Raw genomic sequence first — 21,881 nt, 5'->3', positions numbered from 1 at the left:
GTTATAAGCCCACAAAGGTGTAACTGGACTACTTCTTTAAAGTGACACCAGGCCCGGTGACCTTTGGGACATGGTTTGACCCCCTATAGGAATGTGCGATCATCATGAAACGTTCAGATCACTTACAACTCAATAGATTCTACCTTCTTGTAACGTTTCAGCCTGAGTGGACCTTGTTTTCACACAAATGGACCCAGAATGATGTGAAATTGTGCTTCGTGCAACATAATTCTGGGTGCCATTTACAAACCATAAGTGCTAATGACTCCATTCCTTTTTGTGGTTGTAGGGGTTGTTGATTGGAGTACCCTAAAACAAACCTGATCTCTCTAGGACATTCAGAAGCCAAGTTATAAGCCCACAAATGTGTAACTGGACTACTTCTTTAAAGTGACACCAGATCCGGTGACCTTTGGGACATGGTTTGACCCCCTTAGGAAAGTGCTATCATCATGAAACGTTCAGATCACTTACAACTCAATAGATTCTACCTTCCTGTAACGTTTCAGCCTGATTGGACCTTGTTTTCACACAAATGAACCCAGAATGATGTGAAATTGTGCTTCGTGCAACATAATTCTGGGTGCCATTTACAAACCATAAGTGCTAATGACTCCATTCCTTTTTGTGGTTTTAGGGGCTGTTGATTGGAGTACACTAAAACAAACCTAACCTCTCTAGGACATTCAGAAGCCAAGTTATAAGCCCACAAAGGTGTAACTGGACTACTTCTTTAAAGTGACACCAGGCCCGGTGACCTTTGGGACATGGTTTTACCCCCTATTGGAATGTGCGATCATCTTGAAACGTTCAGATCACTTACAACTCAATAGATTCTACCTTCTTGTAGCGTTTCAGCCTGATTGGACCTTGTTTTCACACAAATGGACCCAGAATGATGTGAAATTGTGCTTCGTGCAACATAATTCTGGGTGCCATTTACAAACCATAAGTGCTAATGACTCCATTCCTTTTTGTGGTTGTAGGGGCTGTTGATTGGAGTACACTAAAACAAACCTGATCTCTCTAGGACATTCAGAAGCCAAGTTATAAGCCCACAAATGTGTAACTGGACTACTTCTTTAAATTGACACCAGATCCAGTGACCTTTGGGACATGGTTTGACCCCCTTAGGAAAGTGCTATCATCATGAAACGTTCAGATCACTTACAACTCAGTAGATTCAACCTTCCTGTAACGTTTCAGCCTGACTGGACCTTGTTTTCACACAAATGAACCCAGAATGATGTGAAATTGTGCTTCGTGCAACATAATTCTGGGTGCCATTTACAAACCATAAGTGCTAATGACTCAATTCCTTTTTGTGGTTGTAGGGGCTGTTGATTGGAGTACACTAAAACAAACCTGATCTCTCTAGGACATTCAGAAGCCAAGTTATAAGCCCACAAATGTGTAACTGGACTACTTCTTTAAATTGACACCAGATCCGGTGACCTTTGGGACATGGTTTGAACCCCTTAGGAAAGTGCTATCATCATGAAACGTTCAGATAACTTACAACTCAATAGATTGTACCTTCCTGTAACGTTTCAGCCTGATTGGACCTTGTTTTCAAACAAATGAACCCAGAATGATGTGAAATTGTGCTTCGTGCAACATAATTCTGGGTGCCATTTAAAAACCATAAGTGCTAATGTCTCCATTCCTTTTTGTGGTTGTAGGGGCTGTTGAATGGAGTACACTAAAACAAACCTGACCTCTCTAGGACATTCAGAAGCCAAGTTATAAGCCCACAAATGTGTAACTGGACTATTTCTTTAAAGTGACACCAGATCCGGTGACCTTTGGGACATGGTTTGACCCCCTTAGGAAAGTGCTATCATCATGAAACGTTCAGATCACTTACAACTCAATAGATCCTACCTTCCTGTAACGTTTCAGCCTGATTGGACCTTGTTTTCACACAAATGAACCCAGAATGATGTGAAATTGTGCTTCGTGCAACATAATTCTGGGTGCCATTTACAAACCATAAGTGCTAATGACTCCATTCCTTTTTGTGGTTGTAGGGGCTGTTGATTGGATTACATTAAAACAAACCTGACCTCTCTTGGACATTCAGAAGCCAAGTTATAAGCCCACAAAGGTGTAACTGGACTACTTCTTTAAAGTGACACCAGGCCCGGTGACCTTTGGGACATGGTTTGACCCCCTATAGGAATGTGCGATCATCTTGAAACGTTCAGATCACTTAGAACTCAATAGATTCTACCTTCTTGTAGCGTTTCAGCCTGATTGGGCCTTGTTTTCACACAAATGGACCCAGAATGATGTGAAATTGTGCTTCGTGCAACATAATTCTGGGTGCCATTTACAAACCATAAGTGCTAATGGCTCCATTCCTTTTTGTGGTTGTAGGGGCTGTTGATTGGAGTACATTAAAACAAACCTGATCTCTCTAGGACATTCAGAAGCCAAGTTATAAGCCCACAAATGTGTAACTGGACTACTTCTTTAAATTGACACCAGATCCGGTGACCTTTGGGACATGGTTTGACCCCCTTAGGAAAGTGCTATCATCATGAAACGTTCAGATCACTTACAACTCAATAGATTCTACCTTCCTGTAACGTTTCAGCCTGATTGGACCTTGTTTTCAAACAAATGAACCCAGAATGATGTGAAATTGTGCTTCGTGCAACATAATTCTGGGTGCCATTTACAAACCATAAGTGCTAATGACTCCATTCCTTTTTGTGGTTGTAGGGGCTGTTGATTGGAGTACATTAAAACAAACCTGATCTCTCTAGGACATTCAGAAGCCAAGTTATAAGCCCACAAATGTGTAACTGGACTACTTATTTAAATTGACACCAGATCCGGTGACCTTTGGGACATGGTTTGACCCCCTTAGGACAGTGCTATCATCATGAAACGTTCAGATCACTTACAACTCAATAGATTCTACCTTCCTGTAACGTTTCAGCCTGATTGGACCTTGTTTTCACACAAATGGACCCAGAATGATGTGAAATTGTGCTTCGTGCAACATAATTCTGGGTGCCATTTACAAACCATAAGTGCTAATGACTCCATTCCTTTTTCGTGGTTGTAGGAGCTGTTGATTGGAGTACACTAAAACAACCCTGACCTCTCTAGGACATTCAGAAGCCAAGTTATAAGACCGCAAAGGTGTAACTGGACTACTTATTTAAAGTGAGACCAGGCCCGGTGACCTTTGGGACATGGTTTGACCCCTTATAGGAATGTGCGATCATCATGAAACGTTCAGATCACTTACAACTAAATAGATTCTACCTTCTTGTAACGTTTCAGCCTGATTGGACCTTGTTTTCACACAAATGAACCCAGAATGATGTGAAATTGTGCTTCGTGCAACATAATTCTGGGTGCCATTTACAAACCATAAGTGCTAATGACTCCATTCCTTTTTGTGGTTGTAGGGGCTGTTGATTGGAGTACACTAAAACAAACCTGATCTCTCTAGGACATTCAGATGCCAAGTTATAAGCCCACAAATGTGTAACTGGACTACTTCTTTAAATTGACACCAGATCTGGTGACCTTTGGGACATGGTTTGACCCCCTTAAGAAAGTGCTATCATCATGAAACGTTCAGATCAATTACAACTCAATAGATTCTACCTTCCTGTAACGTTTCAGCCTGATAGGACCTTGTTTTCACACAAATGAACCCAGAATGATCTGAAATTGTGCTTCGTGCAACATAATTCTGGGTGCCATTTACAAACCATAAGTGCTAATGACTCCATTCCTTTTTGTGGTTGTAGGGGTTGTTGATTGGAGTACCCTAAAACAAACCTGATCTCTCTAGGACATTCAGAAGCCAAGTTATAAGCCCACAAATGTGTAACTGGACTACTTCTTTAAAGTGACACCAGATCCGGTGACCTTTGGGACATGGTTTGACCCCCTTAGGAAAGTGCTATCATCATGAAACGTTCAGATCACTTACAACTCAATAGATTCTACCTTCCTGTAACGTTTCAGCCTGATTGGACCTTGTTTTCACACAAATGAACCCAGAATGATGTGAAATTGTGCTTCGTGCAACATAATTCTGGGTGCCATTTACAAACCATAAGTGCTAATGACTCCATTCCTTTTTGTGGTTTTAGGGGCTGTTGATTGGAGTACACTAAAACAAACCTAACCTCTCTAGGACATTCAGAAGCCAAGTTATAAGCCCACAAAGGTGTAACTGGACTACTTCTTTAAAGTGACACCAGGCCCGGTGACCTTTGGGACATGGTTTTACCCCCTATTGGAATGTGCGATCATCTTGAAACGTTCAGATCACTTACAACTCAATAGATTCTACCTTCTTGTAGCGTTTCAGCCTGATTGGACCTTGTTTTCACACAAATGGACCCAGAATGATGTGTAATTGTGCTTCGTGCAACATAATTCTGGGTGCCATTTACAAACCATAAGTGCTAATGACTCCATTCCTTTTTGTGGCTGTAGGGGCTGTTGATTGGAGTACACTAAAACAAACCTGATCTCTCTAGGACATTCAGAAGCCAAGTTATAAGCCCACAAATGTGTAACTGGACTACTTCTTTAAATTGACACCAGATCCAGTGACCTTTGGGACATGGTTTGACCCCCTTAGGAAAGTGCTATCATCATGAAACGTTCAGATCACTTACAACTCAGTAGATTCAACCTTCCTGTAACGTTTCAGCCTGACTGGACCTTGTTTTCACACAAATGAACCCAGAATGATGTGAAATTGTGCTTCGTGCAACATAATTCTGGGTGCCATTTACAAACCATAAGTGCTAATGACTCAATTCCTTTTTGTGGTTGTAGGGGCTGTTGATTGGAGTACACTAAAACAAACCTGATCTCTCTAGGACATTCAGAAGCCAAGTTATAAGCCCACAAATGTGTAACTGGACTACTTCTTTAAATTGACACCAGATCCGGTGACCTTTGGGACATGGTTTGAACCCCTTAGGAAAGTGCTATCATCATGAAACGTTCAGATAACTTACAACTCAATAGATTCTACCTTCCTGTAACGTTTCAGCCTGATTGGACCTTGTTTTCAAACAAATGAACCCAGAATGATGTGAAATTGTGCTTCGTGCAACATAATTCTGGGTGCCATTTAAAAACCATAAGTGCTAATGTCTCCATTCCTTTTTTTGGTTGTAGGGGCTGTTGAATGGAGTACACTAAAACAAACCTGACCTCTCTAGGACATTCAGAAGCCAAGTTATAAGCCCACAAATGTGTAACTGGACTATTTCTTTAAAGTGACACCAGATCCGGTGACCTTTGGGACATGGTTTGACCCCCTTAGGAAAGTGCTATCATCATGAAACGTTCAGATCACTTACAACTCAATAGATCCTACCTTCCTGTAACGTTTCAGCCTGATTGGACCTTGTTTTCACACAAATGAACCCAGAATGATGTGAAATTGTGCTTCGTGCAACATAATTCTGGGTGCCATTTACAAACCATAAGTGCTAATGACTCCATTCCTTTTTGTGGTTGTAGGGGCTGTTGATTGGAGTACATTAAAACAAACCTGACCTCTCTTGGACATTCAGAAGCCAAGTTATAAGCCCACAAAGGTGTAACTGGACTACTTCTTTAAAGTGACACCAGGCCCGGTGACCTTTGGGACATGGTTTGACCCCCTATAGGAATGTGCGATCATCTTGAAACGTTCAGATCACTTAGAACTCAATAGATTCTACCTTCTTGTAGCGTTTCAGCCTGATTGGACCTTGTTTTCACACAAATGGACCCAGAATGATGTGAAATTGTGCTTCGTGCAACATAATTCTGGGTGCCATTTACAAAGCATAAGAGCTAATGGCTCCATTCCTTTTTGTGGTTGTAGGGGCTGTTGATTGGAGTACATTAAAACAAACCTGATCTCTCTAGGACATTCAGAAGCCAAGTTATAAGCCCACAAATGTGTAACTGGACTACTTCTTTAAATTGACACCAGATCCGGTGACATTTGGGACATGGTTTGACCCCCTTAGGAAAGTGCTATCATCATGAAACGTTCAGATCACTTACAACTCAATAGATTCTACCTTCCTGTAACGTTTCAGCCTGATTGGACCTTGTTTTCACACAAATGGACCCAGAATGATGTTAAATTGTGCTTCGTGCAACATAATTCTGGGTGCCATTTACAAACCATAAGTGCTAATGACTCCATTCCTTTTTGTGGTTGTAGGGGCTGTTTATTGGAGAACACTAAAACAAACCTGACCTCTCTAGGACATTCAGAAGCCAAGTTATAAGCCCACAAAGGTGTAACTGGACTACTTATTTAAAGTGAGACCAGGCCCGGTGACCTTTGGGACATGGTTTGACACCCTATAGGAATGTGCGATCATCATGAAACGTTCAGATCACTTGCAACTCAATAGATTCTACCTTCCTGTAACGTTTCAGTCTGAATGGACCTTGCTTTCACACAAATGAACCCAGAATGATGTGAAATTGTGCTTCGTGCAACATAATTCTGGGTGCCATTTACAAACCATAAGTGCTAATGACTCCATTCTTTTTTGTGGTTGTAGGGGCTGTTGATTGGAGTACACTAAAACAAACCTGATCTCTCTAGGACATTCAGAAGCCAAGTTATAAGCCCACAAATGTGTAACTGGACTACTTCTTTAAATTGACACCAGATCCGGTGACCTTTGGGACATGGTTTGACCCCCTTAGGAAAGTGCTATCATCATGAAACGTTCAGATCACTTACAACTCAGTAGATTCAACCTTCCTGTAACGTTTCAGCCTGATTGGACCTTGTTTTCACACAAATGAACCCAGAATGATGTGAAATTGTGCTTCGTGCAACACAATTCTGGGTGCCATTTACAAACCATGAGTGCTAATGACTCCATTCCTTTTTGTGGTTGTAGGGGTTGTTGATTGGAGTACACTAAAACAAACCTGATCTCTCTAGGACATTCAGAAGCCAAGTTATAAGCCCACAAATGTGTAACTGGACTACTTCTTTAAATTGACACCAGATCCGGTGACCTTTGGGACATGGTTTGACACTCTTAGGAAAGTGCTATCATCATGAAACGTTCAGATCACTTACAACTCAATAGATTCTACCTTCCTGTAACGTTTCAGCCTGATTGGACCTTGTATTCACAAAAATGAACCCAGAATGATGTGAATTTGTGCTTAGTGCAACATAATTCTGGGTGCCATTTAGAAACCATAAGTGCTAATGACTCCATTCCTTTTTGTGGTTGTAGGAGCTGTTTATTGGAGGACACTAAAACAAACCTGACCTCACTAGGACATTCAGAAGCCAAGTTATAAGCCCACAAATGTGTAACTGGACTACTTCTTTAAAGTGACACCAGATCCGGTGACCTTTGGGACATGGTTTGACCCCCTTAGGAAAGTGCTATCATCATGAAACATTCAGATCACTTACAACTCAATAGATTCTACCTTCCTGTAACGTTTCAGCCTGATTGGACCTTGTTTTCACACAAATGAACCCAGAATGATGTGAAATTGTGCTTCGTGCAACATAATTCTGGGTGCCATTTACAAACCATAAGTGCTAATGACTCAATTCCTTTTTGTGGTTGTAGGGGCTGTTGATTGGAGTACACTAAAACAAACCTGATCTCTCTAGGACATTCAGAAGCCAAGTTATAAGCCCACAAATGTGTAACTGGACTACTTCTTTAAATTGACACCAGATCCGGTGACCTTTGGGACATGGTTTGAACCCCTTAGGAAAGTGCTATCATCATGAAACGTTCAGATAACTTACAACTCAATAGATTCTACCTTCCTGTAACGTTTCAGCCTGATTGGACCTTGTTTTCAAACAAATGAACCCAGAATGATGTGAAATTGTGCTTCGTGCAACATAATTCTGGGTGCCATTTAAAAACCATAAGTGCTAATGTCTCCATTCCTTTTTGTGGTTGTAGGGGCTGTTGAATGGAGTACACTAAAACAAACCTGACCTCTCTAGGACATTCAGAAGCCAAGTTATAAGCCCACAAATGTGTAACTGGACTATTTCTTTAAAGTGACACCAGATCCGGTGACCTTTGGGACATGGTTTGACCCCCTTAGGAAAGTGCTATCATCATGAAACGTTCAGATCACTTACAACTCAATAGATCCTACCTTCCTGTAACGTTTCAGCCTGATTGGACCTTGTTTTCACACAAATGAACCCAGAATGATGTGAAATTGTGCTTCGTGCAACATAATTCTGGGTGCCATTTACAAACCATAAGTGCTAATGACTCCATTCCTTTTTGTGGTTGTAGGGGCTGTTGATTGGAGTACATTAAAACAAACCTGACCTCTCTTGGACATTCAGAAGCCAAGTTATAAGCCCACAAAGGTGTAACTGGACTACTTCTTTAAAGTGACACCAGGCCCGGTGACCTTTGGGACATGGTTTGACCCCCTATAGGAATGTGCGATCATCTTGAAACGTTCAGATCACTTAGAACTCAATAGATTCTACCTTCTTGTAGCGTTTCAGCCTGATTGGACCTTGTTTTCACACAAATGGACCCAGAATGATGTGAAATTGTGCTTCGTGCAACATAATTCTGGGTGCCATTTACAAAGCATAAGAGCTAATGGCTCCATTCCTTTTTGTGGTTGTAGGGGCTGTTGATTGGAGTACATTAAAACAAACCTGATCTCTCTAGGACATTCAGAAGCCAAGTTATAAGCCCACAAATGTGTAACTGGACTACTTCTTTAAATTGACACCAGATCCGGTGACATTTGGGACATGGTTTGACCCCCTTAGGAAAGTGCTATCATCATGAAACGTTCAGATCACTTACAACTCAATAGATTCTACCTTCCTGTAACGTTTCAGCCTGATTGGACCTTGTTTTCACACAAATGGACCCAGAATGATGTTAAATTGTGCTTCGTGCAACATAATTCTGGGTGCCATTTACAAACCATAAGTGCTAATGACTCCATTCCTTTTTGTGGTTGTAGGGGCTGTTTATTGGAGAACACTAAAACAAACCTGACCTCTCTAGGACATTCAGAAGCCAAGTTATAAGCCCACAAAGGTGTAACTGGACTACTTATTTAAAGTGAGACCAGGCCCGGTGACCTTTGGGACATGGTTTGACCCCCTATAGGAATGTGCGATCATCATGAAACGTTCAGATCACTTGCAACTCAATAGATTCTACCTTCCTGTAACGTTTCAGTCTGAATGGACCTTGCTTTCACACAAATGAACCCAGAATGATGTGAAATTGTGCTTCGTGCAACATAATTCTGGGTGCCATTTACAAACCATAAGTGCTAATGACTCCATTCTTTTTTGTGGTTGTAGGGGCTGTTGATTGGAGTACACTAAAACAAACCTGATCTCTCTAGGACATTCAGAAGCCAAGTTATAAGCCCACAAATGTGTAACTGGACTACTTCTTTAAATTGACACCAGATCCGGTGACCTTTGGGACATGGTTTGACCCCCTTAGGAAAGTGCTATCATCATGAAACGTTCAGATCACTTACAACTCAGTAGATTCAACCTTCCTGTAACGTTTCAGCCTGATTGGACCTTGTTTTCACACAAATGAACCCAGAATGATGTGAAATTGTGCTTCGTGCAACACAATTCTGGGTGCCATTTACAAACCATGAGTGCTAATGACTCCATTCCTTTTTGTGGTTGTAGGGGTTGTTGATTGGAGTACACTAAAACAAACCTGATCTCTCTAGGACATTCAGAAGCCAAGTTATAAGCCCACAAATGTGTAATTGGACTACTTCTTTAAATTGACACCAGATCCGGTGACCTTTGGGACATGGTTTGACCCTCTTAGGAAAGTGCTATCATCATGAAACGTTCAGATCACTTACAACTCAATAGATTCTACCTTCCTGTAACGTTTCAGCCTGATTGGACCTTGTATTCACAAAAATGAACCCAGAATGATGTGAATTTGTGCTTAGTGCAACATAATTCTGGGTGCCATTTACAAACCATAAGTGCTAATGACTCCATTCCTTTTTGTGGTTGTAGGAGCTGTTTATTGGAGGACACTAAAACAAACCTGACCTCACTAGGACATTCAGAAGCCAAGTTATAAGCCCACAAATGTGTAACTGGACTACTTCTTTAAAGTGACACCAGATCCGGTGACCTTTGGGACATGGTTTGACCCCCTTAGGAAAGTGCTATCATCATGAAACATTCAGATCACTTACAACTCAATAGATTCTACCTTCCTGTAACGTTTCAGCCTGATTGGACCTTGTTTTCACACAAATGAACCCAGAATGATGTGAAATTGTGCTTCGTGCAACATAATTCTGGGTGCCATTTACAAACCATAAGTGCTAATGACTCCATTCCTCTTTGTGGTTGTAGGGGCTGTTGATTGGAGTACATTAAAACAAACCTAGCCTCTCTAGGACATTCAGAAGCCAAGTTGTAAGCCCAGAAAGGTGTAACTGGACTACTTCTTTAAAGTGACACCAGGCCCGTTGACCTTTGGGACATGGTTTTACCCCCTATAGGAATGTGCGATCATCTTGAAACGTTCAGATCACTTACAACTCAATAGATTCTACCTTCTTGTAGCGTTTCAGCCTGATTGGACCTTGTTTTCACACAAATGGACCCAGAATGATGTGAAATTGTGCTTCGTGCAACATAATTCTGGGTGCCATTTACAAACCATAAGTGCTAATGACTCCATTCCTTTTTGTGGTTGTAGGGGCTGTTGATTGGAGTACACTAAAACAAACCTGATCTCTCTAGGACATTCAGAAGCCAAGTTATAAGCCCACAAATGTGTAACTGGACTACTTCTTTAAATTGACACCAGATCCGGTGACCTTTGGGACATGGTTTGAACCCCTTAGGAAAGTGCTATCATCATGAAAAGTTCAGATAACTTACAACTCAATAGATTCTACCTTCCTGTAACGTTTCAGCCTGATTGGACCTTGTTTTCAAACAAATGAACCCAGAATGATGTGAAATTGTGCTTCGTGCAACATAATTCTGGGTGCCATTTAAAAACCATAAGTGCTAATGTCTCCATTCCTTTTTGTGGTTGTAGGGGCTGTTGAATGGAGTACACTAAAACAAACCTGACCTCTCTAGGACATTCAGAAGCCAAGTTATAAGCCCACAAATGTGTAACTGGACTATTTCTTTAAAGTGACACCAGATCCGGTGACCTTTGGGACATGGTTTGACCCCCTTAGGAAAGTGCTATCATCATGAAACGTTCAGATCACTTACAACTCAATAGATCCTACCTTCCTGTAACGTTTCTGCCTGATTGGACCTTGTTTTCACACAAATGAACCCAGAATGATGTGAAATTGTGCTTCGTGCAACATAATTCTGGGTGCCATTTACAAACCATAAGTGCTAATGACTCCATTCCTTTTTGTGGTTGTAGGGGCTGTTGATTGGAGTACATTAAAACAAACCTGACCTCTCTTGGACATTCAGAAGCCAAGTTATAAGCCCACAAAGGTGTAACTGGACTACTTCTTTAAAGTGACACCAGGCCCGGTGACCTTTGGGACATGGTTTGACCCCCTATAGGAATGTGCGATCATCTTGAAACGTTCAGATCACTTACAACTCAATAGATTCTACCTTCTTGTAGCGTTTCAGCCTGATTGGACCTTGTTTTCACACAAATGGACCCAGAATGATGTGAAATTGTGCTTTGTGCAACATAATTCTGGGTGCCATTTACAAACCATAAGTGCTAATGGCTCCATTCCTTTTTGTGGTTGTAGGGGCTGTTGATTGGAGTACATTAAAACAAACCTGATCTCTCTAGGACATTCAGAAGCCAAGTTATAAGCCCACAAATGTGTAACTGGACTACTTCTTTAAATTGACACCAGATCCGGTGACCTTTGGGACATGGTTTGACCCCCTTAGGAAAGTGCTATCATCATGAAACGTTCAGATCACTTACAACTCAATAGATTCTACCTTCCTGTAACGTTTCAGCCTGATTGGACCTTGTTTTCACACAAATGGACACAGAATGATGTGAAATTGTGCTTCGTGCAACATAATTCTGGGTGCCATTTACAAACCATAAGTGCTAATGACTCCATTCCTTTTTGTGGTTGTAGGGGCTGTTTATTGGAGAACACTAAAACAAACCTGACCTCTCTAGGACATTCAGAAGCCAAGTTATAATCCCACAAAGGTGTAACTGGACTACTTATTTAAAGTGAGACCAGGCCCGGTGACCTTTGGGACATGGTTTGACCCCCTATAGGAATGTGCGATCATCATGAAACGTTCAGATCACTTGCAACTCAATAGATTCTACCTTCCTGTAACGTTTCAGCCTGATTGGACCTTGCTTTCACACAAATGAACCCAGAATGATGTGAAATTGTGCTTCGTGCAACATAATTCTGGGTGCCATTTACAAACCATAAGTGCTAATGACTCCATTCTTTTTTGTAGTTGTAGGGGCTGTTGATTGGAGTACACTAAAACAAACATGATCTCTCTAGGACATTCAGAAGCCAAGTTATAAGCCCACAAATGTGTAACTGGACTACTTCTTTAAATTGACACCAGATCCGGTGACCTTTGGGACATGGTTTGACCCCCTTAGGAAAGTGCTATCATCATGAAACGTTCAGATCACATACAACTCAGTAGATTCAACCTTCCTGTAACGTTTCAGCCTGATTGGACCTTGTTTTCACACAAATGAACCCAGAATGATGTGAAATTGTGCTTCGTGCAACATAATTCTGGGTGCCATTTACAAACCATGAGTGCTAATGACTCCATTCCTTTTTGTGGTTGTAGGGGTTGTTGATTGGAGTACCCTAAAACAAACCTGATCTCTCTAGGACATTCAGAAGCCAAGTTATAAGCCCACAAATGTGTAACTGGACTACTTCTTTAAATTGACACCAGATCCGGTGACCTTTGGGACATGGTTTGACCCTCTTAGGAAAGTGCTATCATCATGAAACGTTCAGATCACTTACAACTCAATAGATTCTACCTCCCTGTAACGTTTCAGCCTGATTGGACCTTGTATTCACAAAAATGAACCCAGAATGATGTGAATTTGTGCTTAGTGCAACATAATTCTGGGTGCCATTTACAAACCATAAGTGCTAATGACTCCATTCCTTTTTGTGGTTGTAGGAGCTGTTTATTGGAGGACACTAAAACAAACCTGACCTCACTAGGACATTCAGAAGCCAAGTTATAAGCCCACAAATGTGTAACTGGACTACTTCTTTAAAGTGACACCAGATCCGGTGACCTTTGGGACATGGTTTGACCCCCTTAGGAAAGTGCTATCATCATGAAACATTCAGATCACTTACAACTCAATAGATTCTACCTTCCTGTAACGTTTCAGCCTGATTGGACCTTGTTTTCACACAAATGAACCCAGAATGATGTGAAATTGTGCTTCGTGCAACATAATTCTGGGTGCCATTTACAAACCATAAGTGCTAATGACTCCATTCCTCTTTGTGGTTGTAGGGGCTGTTGATTGGAGTACACTAAAACAAACCTAGCCTCTCTAGGACATTCAGAAGCCAAGTTGTAAGCCCAGAAAGGTGTAACTGGACTACTTCTTTAAAGTGACACCAGGCCCGTTGACCTTTGGGACATGGTTTTACCCCCTATAGGAATGTGCGATCATCTTGAAACTTTCAGATCACTTACAACTCAATAGATTCTACCTTCTTGTAGCGTTTCAGCCTGATTGGACCTTGTTTTCACACAAATGGACCCAGAATGATGTGAAATTGTGCTTCGTGCAACATAATTCTGGGTGCCATTTACAAACCATAAGTGCTAATGACTCCATTCCTTTTTGTGGTTGTAGGGGCTGTTGATTGGAGTACACTAAAACAAACCTGATCTCTCTAGGACATTCAGAAGCCAAGTTATAAGCCCACAAATGTGTAACTGGACTACTTCTTTAAATTGACACCAGATCCGGTGACCTTTGGGACATGGTTTGACCCCCTTAGGAAAGTGCTATCATCATGAAACGTTCAGATCACTTACAACTCAGTAGATTCAACCTTCCTGTAACGTTTCAGCCTGATTGGACCTTGTTTTCACACAAATGAACCCAGAATGATGTGAAATTGTGCTTCGTGCAACATAATTCTGGGAGCCATTTAATAACCATAAGTGCTAATGACTCCATTCCTTTTTGTGGTTGTAGGGGCTGTTGATTGGAGTACACTAAAACAAACCTGATCTCTCTAGGACATTCAGAAGCCAAGTTATAAGCCCACAAATGTGTAACTGGACTACTTCTTTAAATTGACACCAGATCCGGTGACCTTTGGGACATGGTTTGAACTCCTTAGGAAAGTGCTATCATCACGAAACGTTCAGATCACTTACAACTCAATAGATTCTACATTCCTGTAACGTTTCAGCCTGATTGGACCTTGTTTTCACACAAATGAACCCAGAATGATGTGAAATTGTGCTTCGTGCAACATAATTCTGGGTGCCATTTAAAAACCATAAGTGCTAATGTCTCCATTCCTTTTTGTGGTTGTAGGGGCTGTTGATTGGAGTACACTAAAACAAACCTGACCTCTCTAGGACATTCAGAAGCCAAGTTATAAGCCCACAAATGTGTAACTGGACTACTTCTTTAAAGTGATACCAGATCCGGTGACCTTTGGGACATGGTTTGACCCCCTTAGGAAAGTGCTATCATCATGAAACGTTCAGATCACTTACAATTCAATAGATTCTACCTTCCTGTAACGTTTCAGCCTGATTGGACCTTGTTTTCACACAAATGAACCCAGAATGATGTGAAATTGTGCTTCGTGCAACATAATTCTGGGTGCCATTTACAAACCATAAGTGCTAATGACTCCATTCCTTTTTGTGGTTGTAGGGGCTTTTGATTGGAGTACATTAAAACAAACCTGACCTCTCTAGGACATTCAGAAGCCAAGTTATAAGCCCACAAAGGTGTAACTGGACTACTTCTTTAAAGTGACATCAGGCCCGGTGACCTTTGGGACATGGTTTTACCCCCTTTAGGAATGTGCGATCATCTTGAAACGTTCAGATCACTTACAACTCAATAGATTCTACCTTCTTGTAGCGTTTCAGCCTGATTGGAACTTGTTTTCACACAAATGGACCCAGAATGATGTGAAATTGTGCTTCGTGCAACATAATTCTGGGTGCCATTTACAAACCATAAGTGCTAATGACTCCATTCCTTTTTGTGGTTGTAGGGGCTGTTGATTGGAGTACATTAAAACAAACCTGATCTCTCTAGGACATTCAGAAGCCAAGTTATAAGCCCACAAATGTGTAACTGGACTACTTCTTTAAATTGACACCAGATCCGGTGACCTTTGGGACATGGTTTGACCCCCTTAGGAAAGTGCTATCATCATTAAACGTTCAGATCACTTACAACTCAATAGATTCTACCTTCCTGTAACGTTTCAGCCTGATTGGACCTTGTTTTCACACAAATGGACCCAGAATGATGTGAAATTGTGCTTCGTGCAACATAATTCTGGGTGCCATTTACAAACCATAAGTGCTAATGACTCCATTCCTTTTTGTGGTTATAGGGGATGTTGATTGGAGTACACAAAAACAACCCTGACCTCTCTAGGACATTCAGAAGCCAAGTTATAAGCCCACAAAGGTGTAACTGGACTACTTATTTAAAGTGAGACCAGGCCCGGTGACCTTTGGGACATGGTTTGACCCCCTTAGGAAAGTGCTATCATCATGAAACATTCAGATCACTTACAACTCAATAGATTCTACCTTCCTGTAACGTTTCAGCCAGATTGGACCTTGTTTTCAAACAAATGGACCCAGAATGATGTGAAATTGTGCTTCGTGCAACATAATTCTGGGTGCCATTTATAAACCATAAGTGCTAATGACTCCATTCCTTTTTGTGGTTGTAGGGGCTGTTGATTGCAGTACACTAAAACAAACCTGATCTCTCTAGGACATTCAGAAGCCAAGTTATAAGCCCACAAATGTGTAACTGGACTACTTCTTTAAAGTGACACCAGATCCGGTGACCTTTGGGACATGTTTGACCCCCTTAGGAAAGTGCTATCATCATGAAACGTTCAGATCACTTACAACTCAATAGATTCTACCTTCCTGTAACGTTTCAGCCTGATTGGACCTTGTTTTCACACAAATGAACCCAGAATGATGTGAAATTGTGCTTCGTGCAACATAATTCTGGGTGCCATTTAAAAACCATAAGTGCTAATGTCTCCATTCCTTTTTGTGGTTGTAGGGGCTGTTGACTGGAGTACACTAAAACAAACCTGAACGCTCTAGGACATTCAGAAGCCAAGTTATAAGCCCACAAATGTGTAACTGTACTACTACTTTAAATTGACACCAGATCCGGTAACCTTTGGGACATGGTTTGACACCCTTAGGAAAGTGCTATCATCATGAAACGTTCAGATCACTTACAACTCAATAGATTCTACCTTCCTGTAACGTTTCAGCCTGATTGGACCTTGCTTTCACACAAATGGACCCAGAATGATGTGAAATAGTGCTCCGTGCAACATAATTCTGGGTGCCATTTACAAACCATAAGTGCTATTGACTCCATTCCTTTTTTTGGTTGTAGGGGCTGTTGATTGGAGTACACTAAAACAAACCTGATCTCTCTAGGACATTCAGAAGCCAAGTTATAAGGCCACAAGTGTGTAACTGGACTACTTCTTTAAATTGACACCAGATCTGGTGACCTTTGGGACATGGTTTGACCCCCTTAGGAAAGTGCTATCATCATGAAACGTTCAGATCACTTACAACTCAATAGATTCTACCTTCCTGTAACGTTTCAGCCTGATTGGACCTTCTTTTCACACAAATGAACCCAGAATGATGTGAAATTGTGCTTTGTGCAACATAATTCTGGGTGCCATTTACAAACCATAAGTGCTAATGACTCCATTCCTTTTTGTGGTTGTAGGGGCTTTTGATTGGAGTACACTAAAACAAACCTGACCTCTCTAGGACATTCAGAAGCCAAGTTATAAGCCCACAAAGGTGTAACTGGACTACTTCTTTAAAGTCACACCAGGCCCGGTGACCTTTGGGACATGGTTTGACCCCCTATAGGAATGTGCGATCATCATGAAACGTTCAGATCACTTACAACTCAATAGATTCTACCTTCTTGTAACATTTCAGCCTGATTGGACCTTGTTTTCACACAAATGGACCCAGAATGATGTGAAATTGTGCTTCGTTCAACATAATTCTGGGTGCCTTTTACAAACCATAAGTGCTAATGACTCCATTCCTTTTTGTGGTTGTAGGGGCTGTTTATTGGAGTACACTAAAACAAACCTGACCTCTCTAGGACATTCAGAAGCCAAGTTATAAGCCCACAAATGTGTAACTGGACTACTTCTTTAAAGTGACACCAGATCCGGTGACCTTTGGGACATGGTTTGACCCCCTTAGGAAAGTGCTATCATCATGAAACGTTCAGATCACTTACAACTCAATAGATTCTACCTTCCTGTAACGTTTCAGCCTGATTGGACCTTGTTTTCACACAAATGAACCCAGAATGATGTGAAATTGTGCTTCGTGCAACATAATTCTGGGTGCCATTTACAAACCATAAGTGCTAATGACTCCATTCCTTTTTGTGGTTGTAGGGGCTGTTGATTGGAGTACATTAAACAAACATGATCTCTCTAGGACATTCAGAAGCCAAGTTATAAGCCCACAAATGTGTAACTGGACTACTTCTTTAAATTGACACCAGATCCGGTGACCTTTGGGACATGTTTTGACCCCCTTAGCAAAGTGCTATCATCATGAAACGTTCAGATCACTTACAACTCAGTAGATTCTACCTTCCTGTAACGTTTCAGCCTGATTGGACCTTGTTTTCAAACAAATGAACCCAGAATGATGTGAAATTGTGCTTCGTGCAACATATTTCTGGGTGCCATTTACAAACCATAAGTGCTAATGACTCCATTCCTTTTTGTGGTTGTAGGGGCTGTTGATTGGAGTACCCTAAAACAAACCTGATCTCTTTAGGACATTCAGAAGCCAAGTTATAAGCCTACAAATGTGTAACTGGACTACTTCTTTAAATTGACACCAGATCCGGTGACCTTTGGCACATGGTTTGACCACCTTAGGCAAGTGCTATCATCATGAAACGTTCAGATCACTTACAACTCAATAGATTCTACCTTCCTGTAACGTTTCAGCCTGATTGGACCTTGTTTTCACACAAATGAACCCAGAATGATGTGAAATTGTGCTTCGTGCAACATAATTCTGGGTGCCATTTAAAAACCATAAGTGCTAATGTCTCCATTCCTTTTTGTGGTTGTAGGGTCTGTTGATTGGAGAACACTAAAACAAACCTGACCTCTCTAGGACATTCAGAAGCCAAGTTATAAGCCCACAAATGTGTAACTGGACTACTTTAAATTGACACCAGATCCGGTGACCTTTGGGACATGGTTTGACCCCCTTAGGAAAGTGCTATCATCATGAAACGTTCAGATCACTTACAACTCAATAGATTCTACCTTCCTGTAACGTTTCAGCCTGATTGGACCTTGTTTTCACACAAATGAACCCAGAATGATGTGAAATTTTGCTTCGTGCAACATAATTCTGGGTGCCATTTACAAACCATAAGTGCTAATGACTCCATTCCTTTTTGTGGTTGTAAGGGATGCTGTTTGGAGTACATTAAAACAAACCTGATCTCTCTAGGACATTCAGAAGCCACGTTATAAGCCCACAAATGTGTAACTGGACTACTTCTTTAAATTGACACCAGATCCGGTGACCTTTGGGACATGGTTTGACCCCCTTAGGAAAATACTATCATCATGAAACGTTCAGATCACTTACAACTCAATAGATTCTACCTTCCTGTAACGTTTCAGCCTGATAGGATCTTGTTCTCACACAAATGAACCCAGAATGATGTGAAATTGTTCTACGTGCAACATAATTCTGGGTGCCATTTACAAACCATAAGTGCTAATGACTCCATTCCTTTTTGTGGTTGTAAGGCCTGTTGATTGGAGTACACTAAAACAAACCTGAGCTCTCTAGGACATTCAGAAGCCAAGTTATAAGCCCACAAATGTGTAACTGGACTACTTCTTTAAATTGACACCAGATCAGGTGACCTTTGGGACATGGTTTGACCCCCTTAGGAAAGTGCTATCATCATGAAACGTTCAGATCACTTACAACTCAATAGATTCTACCTTCCTGTAACGTTTCAGCCTGATTGGACCTTGTTTTCACACAAATGAACCCAGAATGATGTGAAATTGTGCTTCGTGCAACATAATTCTGGGTGCCATTTACAAACCATAAGTGCTAATGACTCCATTCCTTTTTGTGGTTGTAAGGGATGCTGATTGGAGTACATTAAAACAAACCTGATCTCTCTAGGACATTCAGAAGCCACGTTATAAGCCCACAAATGTGTAACTGGACTACTTCTTTAAATTGACACCAGATCCGGTGACCTTTGGGACATGGTTTGACCCCCTTAGGAAAATACTATCATCATGAAACGTTCAGATCACTTACAACTCAATAGATTCTACCTTCCTGTAACGTTTCAGCCTGATTGGATCTTGTTTTCACACAAATGAACCCAGAATGATGTGAAATTGTGCTTCGTGCAACATAATTCTGGGTGCCATTTACAAACCATAAGTGCTAATGACTCCATTCCTTTTTGTGGTTGTAAGGCCTGTTGATTGGAGTACACTAAAACAAACCTGACCTCTCTAGGACATTCAGAAGCCAAGTTATAAGCCCACAAATGTGTAACTGGACTACTTCTTTAAATTGACACCAGATCCGGTGACCTTTGGGACATGGTTTGACCCCCTTAGGAAAGTGCTATCATCATGAAACGTTCAGATCACTTACAACTCAATAGATTCTACCTTCCTGTAACGTTTCAGCATGATTGGACCTTGTTTTCACACAAATGAACCCAGAATGATGTGAAATTGTGCTTCGTGCAACATAATTCTGGGTGCCATTTAAAAACCATAAGTGCTAATGACTCCATTCCTTTTTGTGGTTGTAGGGGCTGTTGATTGGAGTACACTAAAACAAACCTGATCACTCTAGGACATTCAGAAGCCAAGTTATAAGCCCACAAATGTGTGACTGGACTACTTCTTTAAATTGACACCAGGCCCGGTGACCTTTGGGACATGGTTTGACCCCCTATAGGAATGTGCGATCATCATGAAACGTTCAGATCACTTACAACTCAATAGATTCTACCTTCTTGTAACGTTTCAGCCTGGTTGGACCTTGTTTTCACACAAATGAACCCAGAATAATGTGAAATTGTGCTTCGTGCAACATAATTCTGGGTGCCATTTACAAACCATAAGTGCTAATGACTCCATTCCTTTTTGTGGTTGTGGGGCTGTTGATTGGAGTACATTAAAACAAACCTGATCTCTCTAGGACATTCAGAAGCCAAGTTATAAGCCCACAAATGTGTAACTGGACTACTTCTTTAAATTGACACCAGATCCGGTGACCTTTGGGACATGGTTTGACCCCCTTAGGAAAGTGCTATCATCATGAAACGTTCAGATCACTTACAACTCAATAGATTCTACCTTCCTGTAACGTTTCAGCATGATTGGACCTTGTTTTCACACAAATGAACCCAGAATGATGTGAAATTGTGCTTCGTGCAACATAATTCTGGGTGCCATTTACAAACCATAAGTGCTAATGACTCCATTCCTTTTTGTGGTTGTAGGGGCTGTTAATTGGAGTACATTAAACAAACCTGATCTCTCTAGGACATTCAGAAGCCAAGTTATAAGCCCACAAATGTGTAACTGGACTACTTCTTTAAATTGACACCAGATCCGGTGACCTTTGGGACATGTTTTGACCCCCTTAGCAAAGTGCTATCATCATGAAACGTTCAGATCACTTACAACTCAGTAGATTCTACCTTCCTGTAACGTTTCAGCCTGATTGGACCTTGTTTTCAAACAAATGAACCCAGAATGATGTGAAATTGTGCTTCGTGCAACATATTTCTGGGTGCCATTTACAAACCATAAGTGCTAATGACTCCATTCCTTTTTGTGGTTGTAGGGGCTGTTGATTGGAGTACCCTAAAACAAACCTGATCTCTTTAGGACATTCAGAAGCCAAGTTATAAGCCTACAAATGTGTAACTGGACTACTTCTTTAAATTGACACCAGATCCGGTGACCTTTGGGACATGGTTTGACCCCCTTAGGCAAGTGCTATCATCATGAAACGTTCAGATCACTTACAACTCAATAGATTCTACCTTCCTGTAACGTTTCAGCCTGATTGGACCTTGTTTTCACACAAATGAACCCAGAATGATGTGAAATTGTGCTTCGTGCAACATAATTCTGGGTGCCATTTAAAAACCATAAGTGCTAATGTCTCCATTCCTTTTTGTGGTTGTAGGGTCTGTTGATTGGAGTACACTAAAACAAACCTGACCTCTCTAGGACATTCAGAAGCCAAGTTATAAGCCCACAAATGTGTAACTGGACTACTTTAAATTGACACCAGATCCGGTGACCTTTGGGACATGGTTTGACCCCCTTAGGAAAGTGCTATCATCATGAAACGTTCAGATCACTTACAACTCAATAGATTCTACCTTCCTGTAACGTTTCAGCCTGATTGGACCTTGTTTTCACACAAATGAACCCAGAATGATGTGAAATTGTGCTTCGTGCAACATAATTCTGGGTGCCATTTACAAACCATAAGTGCTAATGACTCCATTCCTCTTTGTGGTTGTAGGGGCTGTTGA

Source organism: Nothobranchius furzeri, chromosome 3 (assembly GCF_043380555.1).
Source record: "Nothobranchius furzeri strain GRZ-AD chromosome 3, NfurGRZ-RIMD1, whole genome shotgun sequence".
In the NCBI taxonomy this organism is placed as follows: Eukaryota; Metazoa; Chordata; class Actinopteri; order Cyprinodontiformes; family Nothobranchiidae; genus Nothobranchius; species Nothobranchius furzeri.
This window is presented reverse-complemented; position numbering follows the sequence as displayed.